Raw genomic sequence first — 7691 nt, forward strand, 5'->3', positions numbered from 1 at the left:
TTAAACTCCATCTGTCATTCCTTGACCCACATTCCCAGTTGATCGAGGTCCTTTCTTGGTCTCCGATAACCTTCATTAACCCAACAATATTAGTTTCTCCCGCACGGGTAATAACAATGCCACCTTAATTTTTATCTCTATCGCTAATATATATGTGACAAACAAGGGACACGAACCAGATCCATGCGGACTTCCACTGGGAACAGGCTTCCAGCAAAAAACAACAGGAACACTCCACTACCGGACACTGACTCCCAGCACCACGCCAAATTAGCATCCAGTTGACTCGTTCTCAGTGAGTCCCATGTGATCCAAACTTCCTGAAGAGCCTACCACGCGGGACCTTTTCAAATGCCTTGGTAAAATCCATAGTCCTATAAATGTCGACGGACCTGGCCTTGTCTAACTTAGTGAAACAACTCTTAAAACCTCAGTCAAATTCGTCAGGCAGCTACCTCGGCACAAAGCCGTGCTGACAATTCCTCTTGAGTCCGTGCCTTCCTCTATGCAAGTAGGTCCTGTCTGTCGGAACACCTTCAAGTAACTTTCCCATCATGATTCCCTTCACTGGTCTGTAGTTACCTGGCTTGTCCTTGGAGCCCTTATGAAGCAAGCGTGCAACATTAGACACTTTCCCGCATTACAGTTGTTTTTGCGTGTTTAACGATGTTGAAAAAATCACTGTGAGCGCCACAGAAATTTCTTCCCTTCCTTTCCTCAATATCGTAGGCTACGCGTTGTCAGGTCCGGTGACGTAAACTCCATTGTGCGCTTTAAGACTCCCAGTGCCTCCACTTTTGTGATGTGGATCTGATTGAAGACGTCACGATACGGTTTTCAGAACGCTCTGACTTCTATGAACTTCTCCATGCTGAATGCAGACGAGGCGTATCCATGTAAGATCTCACCAATCTTTTTTGTGAGTCCACACATGGGATCCTCACATGAACATGCTCTCCCTTGTTACTTTTTGCTCTTAATATCCACAGAGTATCTGAGGATTCTCCTTGACCTCATCCACCAAAGGTAAGTTATGTCCCACTTTTGCCCTCCTGATTTCCCTTTCAAGTGTACTCCCACATTCCTTATACCCCTCAAAGGATTCGCTTCCTCCCAGCCGCTCAGTCCTCATTCATTTCCGGAGAATTCTCAATTCCCCTCATCAACTGACGAGCCCTATTTCTGCCAGCCTTGCTCTTCACACGAACAGGAATTGTGAGCTTGATTTCTTCCTCTGTATCAGTCACCCATCTGTGACATTCGCTTATCTATTTTCCCTCTGGGACTGGAGCACATGCCCAGCCTCACATGTTGGACGGACAGCTCTGAGTTTCCCAACTCCGACCTTTTATTTGACTGGGGTCTTTTATCAATATTCTCACCCTCTAACTTCTCGCAATCACTCATTGACCAGATAATCTTGTTTACAGCCATCCCCGAGGTCAAAGTTCATTTGTAGGGTATCGACCAGAAATATCAACTATCCTTTGTTTTTCAAGGATGCTGATTGACCCGCTAACTTCCTCCAGCCGTTTGTTTTGACCGAAAAGTCACCCCAGTTTGACCCTGTCAGAGAAATCCCACTCCCACACACTCACTGAACAAAACATCCTGGCCGCCTTTTCTGTTCTGTCGATGGATCTAGGGCCCGTAACACTGACATTGTTTATTTTGCTGCAGATCCGGCTGATCACAGAGCATTTCCAATATTTTCTGTGTTTGAACTGTGGAAGAACGGACGAGCAGCACGATGCTTTTCAGCGGAGGTCAGTGGGAGAATCATACTTGGATTCAGAGGGGTTGACAGTGCAGGAAGTGCACAGATCAAGTGTGAGGCCGTGATCTTGTAGTGATTATTACTCTGCGTTGTGGTCGCAGCAACCCCAGTTCGAATCAGAGTGACGGAAGATCGTCATTTATACATTCGGCATTCAACGCTCTCCTTTTGCTGAAATTCAGGCCGCCGCTTCTCAAAGGGAGTAAATTTTCATGTATCACCAGCAGCTTTCTCGTCGGCGTATGAAGTCAATCGCCATATTTCGAGCTGAATCTTCCCGACAGATCAGCAGAGACTAAAATGTAAACGGGATTTCTGGGTATTGAAATCCATAAAACGACACGGATCGCCGCCCGGGCCTTCGGAGTGCACGAGGCAGAAGCAGCCGGACTGCCTCAGCAGCAGCGCAGTATCAATATTGTCCCACAAAATATCTCTCCGTAGAAGCCGTGCCTGGGAGCCGCCTTCCGCTGACTCTCTTTATTGAACAGGACGATGTCTGTCAGCTCACACACTGACTCGGGACAGGCTCTTCAAAGACTCTCTTCGTGAAAAGTTTTTGTTGGTGAGTCAGTGCCGATTGGTAATTCCTTTCTCATTCTATTCCCATTTATAACTCAATCTGTTCCTTACCATTGCTGATGTAAAGGGCTCAGTCCTGCGGACTGTGAACCCACCCGGATTGTACAGGGCCCAAATATCCCAAATTTGACTTTATTGAGGACACGTAATATCAAATGACGTGACCTAAACAGAAGAGGGATTGTGTTGTCAGTCGCAGTACGGGGTAAAGGACAAAAACTAATATATAAAATATTGAGAGGAACAGATAGAGTAGACAGTCAGCGCCTCCTTCTCAGGGCACCAATGCTCAAGACAAGAGGGCATAGCTTTAAGGTTATGCGTGGTAGGTTCAAGGGAGATGTCAGGGGGAGGTTTTTCACGCAGAGGGTGGTTGGTGCATGGAATGCACTGCCTGGGGTGGTGGTGGAGGAAGATACACTGGACAGGTTCAAGAGTTTGTTGGATAGGCATATGGAGGAATGTGAGATAGAGGGATATGCGGGACGAAAGGGTTAGATAGTGTGAGGGTGGTTTGATGGACGGCACACAAAGGTGGGGCGAAGGGCCTGTTTTGCGCTGTATGGTTCTATGGTTATTTATTTATCCCTCTGTCTCAGCCTCTCTCTCTCTTACTGAGTGCAGGTATCCATACCCAGCCAACCCTCCACTCCCGGTAGGCAGTGAAAGTCCAGTGATTATCCGGAATCGCTGAGTTTCTGAGGAGCTGGCATGTCTTTGAATCCTGGTCTGTCATTGTGTCTCCATTGTTTTTACACCCCAACCTCCGCACATCTCCTGTATCGCTGGACCCAGTGCTGGTCTGTCTGTCCATTGTTCATTGGCCCGAAACTGTAGGTAATGCCCCATATGACCCCAGTTCCAGCCGGCATCAGCTGCCACACCCACCTCTCGCCTTCCCAATGCCACTTCATACGGAAACGCAGATATAGTCATTGGCTCGGTTTTTAATGTATCCAGATATCTTGTGGGACAATATTGATGCTGAATCGGAAAACAGATCTGAGCAAGAGACACAAAGGGAAGCGGGATTGAAAAGTGGGTGAGAGATAGAGCTGGGAATGGAGCGAGCGAGAGAGAAGCAGAGGGTAGATGGAGAGATGGGACTTTTCTTGTGAGATAAAGACTGGAAGATGACAAAAAGCAAAATTAATTGCAGCACGTATATGCCGATCGGCCCGTCGAGCTCGCTCCTACGTTCAACAATATTTGGTCGATTTAAGGACAATTTTCCGTCTTTTATCTTGTTCCATGATTCCTTCACTTTCCAAAATTCGAACCCTAACTGTGTCGAATGCAGCCATTAACCAAGTCCTCACAGCTGTCGCATGGGAACATTCATCTGAATCGAGATATTTCTCCATCCTTCAGTCCTAAATAACCATCCCCTTCGGAAAGTGATAGATGAAAATAGCGGGAGAGAGGAGGAGTAAAGGAGTTTATGGAAACATGGCAACGTAGTGAGAGAGGGAAAGAGAGAGAGAGGGAAGGAGAGACCGCAAACGTGATGAGGGTTATTTGGATAAACTGAATTTGGTTTAACCGAATCAAATGTCCTAACATCAGAGCAAAATCTGTTGGCCGCTGTTTTCAAGGCGAATAATAACGGCAAGACGAAATCGCCTTACTACCTGGAGCAGGATTCAAAATCATGTTCCTACGCAGGACTGAACTGGGGATCTTACGCCTGTGCGCTAACGTGATAACAGCTACACTACAGAAACCACGCTGATCTAGGACACCATGTTACATAAAAATGTAATCCGCAGGATATTGACAACAAAAGAGAGGGAGGGAGTTCAGTGAGGGCTGTCCGTTCTGGGAGGAATCGGAAACTACGGAAAGGTTTCAACGTGTTTCCACCAGTGTCGGAGAGTGACCGTCAGACGAACATGTTTACCGTCACACCACGGAATTCGATGTCAATGCTGAAAATTGCTGCTGGTACTGAGTCTTTGATGATTTCAAAGACGGGTGAGATAAATACTTGACAAAAAGGGGGTTGATACGATAACGAGGTTGGCTGGAATGCAGAGTTAAATGACTGAGCGTCTAGGTGCTCTTCGGTCTTTACGATGTCCATGGATGTTTGTGTGCGGGTCAATGTTTTATGTTTTTGATTGCCTCCAGTTTACTCAACTTATTGAATTCTGTTAATGTTGCAGTTTTAACAAGCTCCTTGCATTCGGTTCATTGTAATTCAAACATGTTCTGAAGAAGAAACGACAAATTTGTCTTCTATAATTCACGGAATAACGTTACTTTTTACCCTGAACCTATCGCCTCACAACATGCAAGTGCCCAGTTTATGCGGTTCCCTATCCCCGCAGAAACTCCTTTTCGAAATGGTAATCTTTATTACTTCTTTGAAATAAATACCCAGATTCAGAAGACAACGCGTAGAACCGTGTAGACGGAACAGTTTCTGGTGTGGTGCATGTTTTGCTGTTTGCAGTAAAGGCAATGGCGGGTGAACGTCATTAAATCGTAAAGCCTTCATGAAAAGATCGGCCAATATCGGACGTTTCTGCAGATATCTGTTCGTACACATTAGAACGGTTGTGAATATCCCAGAGAGGGGCTAAAAGATATTTTCTGGTATCGCTGCCACTGTGAGTGATTTCATTTGCAATTTTAAGCTGCGAAACCTGGGATTGCTTCATTTAGATGAAGAACTTTGAGAGTACACTTTATGGACATCTTGATGTGTATACCCAAGTCTCGCTATAGGTAACAACACAGGTAGGTTGGGTGGTGAGGTCACTCCTTGCATTCGCTGGGAATGTCTGAGTTGAACTCTTTTGACCCATGTCGACACTGAGAGTACTCATGAAAATTAACGTCCCTGAACTGACGTATGGAAAACCTCGTGGTCTGCCATCTTGCCGTCTGACGTGACCACCGCTTACCTCTTCTGCCTCCGGTCTACTTTGAGGAGACATTGGATGGATTAGAAAACGGGAAGCCGCAACAAGCCTCTGGGACAAATAATTTCGAATCAAACACAGGCACAGAACTTTCAAGACAAACATGTTCAACCAATTAGCGTTGTTATGTAATGAACGAAAAACAGCTTCGTTGTGTGGCCGAACGGTCTAAGGCGCTGTATTAAGGATCCAGTCTCCTTGGAGGCGTGGTTCGAATCCTACCACTGCCATTGGTTGCAAACCTACTCAGCAATATTACTTGTTGCAGTATTAGAAATGCATAGGGACATGTTTTGCAGAAGAAAATCGAAAAAGAATTCAAATCACCGTGACGAAGATACTGCATTGGTGCCAGGATCACTGACATCACTGCAGAGCTGCAGAACAGTCGAAAGTTGCTGTGGGAGGTTGAAGGAAGGTAGTGAGCGTGGCCCAAATTTAAACGAAACAAATGCGTGTAAAGGTATTCAATGTAAATCTGCATTCCACCTTATAGCCCCAACGCTGCTGCTGCCACGTGTTAAAATACACAGCAAACTGCTCGGAGTTCGAGTCGAAAACACTTGCGCAACGCAGGGTGAGATTGTTTGTCAACAGGACCAGGGTGAGGTCATAAAGTAGGACACGGCCGCGTTTGAAGACGATTGTCACCCTAAACTAACACCACACCGCAAAAACGCAAGGAACCGGAAAAACAAAGTAATCGGAAAGGTCATGTGGTTGAAGCTCTCGTCCTGTTTCTTGGTCCGCAGACACCAACAGAACTGTTGCGTTTTGGGGGCTTTTTATTTCTTCTGTTGCTTTTTGTTTTATGTTTGGAGGTGCGTGAACAACGGTGCTTGCATGGAACCCGCCTTCAGCGCACGGCAATTCACCCCATAAATGAAAAGCTCCGCTGGGAGTTGAACCCAGGATCTCCTGTTTACAAGACAGGCGCTTTGACCAGTTAAGCCACGGAGCCCTCGCGCCGTCCCACAACTGTAATAATGAGATGTAAATTGCATTAAATTCTCTTGTTCGTCTGCTGGCGAGGGAATTACATCAGATGCTGCTCGTTTCTTCTGATTCACTGCGCCGTCTTCTTCCAAATATTGTATCACCGCATCCAGGAACAGATTCTCCGCAGTGACAACTCTGCCTGATTTAATGAACACTTCGTCGCCTCCATCTGCACCACCGCTAACACTTCACCCCCCACCTCCGCTCTTTACGTTTGATCGCACCACAGATTCAGCGCTCCTCACAGGTGAAATAAAATAGACAAACCCATCAATAGCCGGTGATTTATAACTTCCTCAGGTGGTACGGACATGGAAACCAATTGTTTTGTCTGTTTAACGAGGTGCAAACAGAAGAGAACGGGATGCAACCGGCATGAAATCGCTTCCAGCGAGGGAGATGGCTGATGGTTTGAATATATTTGCCTGGGACTGAAGCAGAAAAACTCTCTGCAGTCTGACTTCTGGTTCTCAACCAGATCTGGATTTCATTCCGTCCGTTGCATGCCTTCAGTGTGAGAAGCGAGGGACGGAAATTTGCAGGTCTTCAGAAATGATACAATTTACATTTCTCTATGTTTTTCTTAGAATGTGTGACGAAATTGCATGATGACACATTTTCTGCTTCAATTTGTGATCGCTTTTATTTCATTTATTTCTGTCATAAAAGATCCGTGACTGTTCTTGGTGCTGCACAGCTTTAAGCACACTTCTGTTCACTCGTTCCTTGATCAACTCCGTCGGATGATACACAGCAGTGGTGATGTTGAGGAGAGGAACCTCGTGTTGATACAGATGGCCCACGGAGAACGGAACGTTATGTCTGCCTCAAGTGGTCCGCACAACTCACAATTAATTACGGCCCTGAAATAGCTCACTCCACACATCTCGCTTAGCAAGCTTGACTGCGTTGCATCCATCAGCGGGAAGGGGTGGGGCAGGAAAAGTGAACTTTCTAACTTTCCAACCGGGATGAAAACGATATTCAGTGTGTAAGTGCATGCAGCTCCATCGTGAATCATTCCACATGTGGAAAATCTTGGCACTGGTTAATTCTCTCTGTGAGTGAGAAATGCATCCCTCCTTCTCACTCACCCGCAGGATATAGGCAGAGCAGTTTTCTTAGCTCTTTCTCTTGGTGTTCCTCACAGGGCGCGACCATGTGGCCTAATGGATAAGGCTTCTCACTTCGGTGGTTGATGAGAGGTAATCGGAAGCTTGCAGGTTCGAGTCATGTCACGGTCGTTTTACCAATGTGATTTTGCTTCTATTCTGTCGGTCACTCCCTCCAGCACAACTGTCTCATCTGATTCAAACACACGCGTTTTAAGCGCTTCGGCTTCGAGCAATCTCCAGCGCCGCGTTTACCTCGGTGACTCCGCCCTCATGGGCAACATAATGAAATGT

At 46.3% G+C, this 7691-nt stretch overlaps 1 non-coding gene across 1 annotated transcript; it reads right to left on the minus strand.

The window, feature by feature from the left end:
* Positions 1–6173: 6173 nt before the first annotated feature.
* Positions 6174–6247, minus strand: trnat-ugu (transfer RNA threonine (anticodon UGU)). The gene has a single exon. It is a non-coding gene; the product is annotated as a tRNA-Thr (tRNA).
* Between the last annotated feature and the right edge of the window lie 1444 nt (positions 6248–7691).

The sequence above is a fragment of the Pristis pectinata genome, chromosome 18 (assembly GCF_009764475.1).
Source record: "Pristis pectinata isolate sPriPec2 chromosome 18, sPriPec2.1.pri, whole genome shotgun sequence".
Classification (NCBI taxonomy): Eukaryota; Metazoa; Chordata; class Chondrichthyes; order Rhinopristiformes; family Pristidae; genus Pristis; species Pristis pectinata.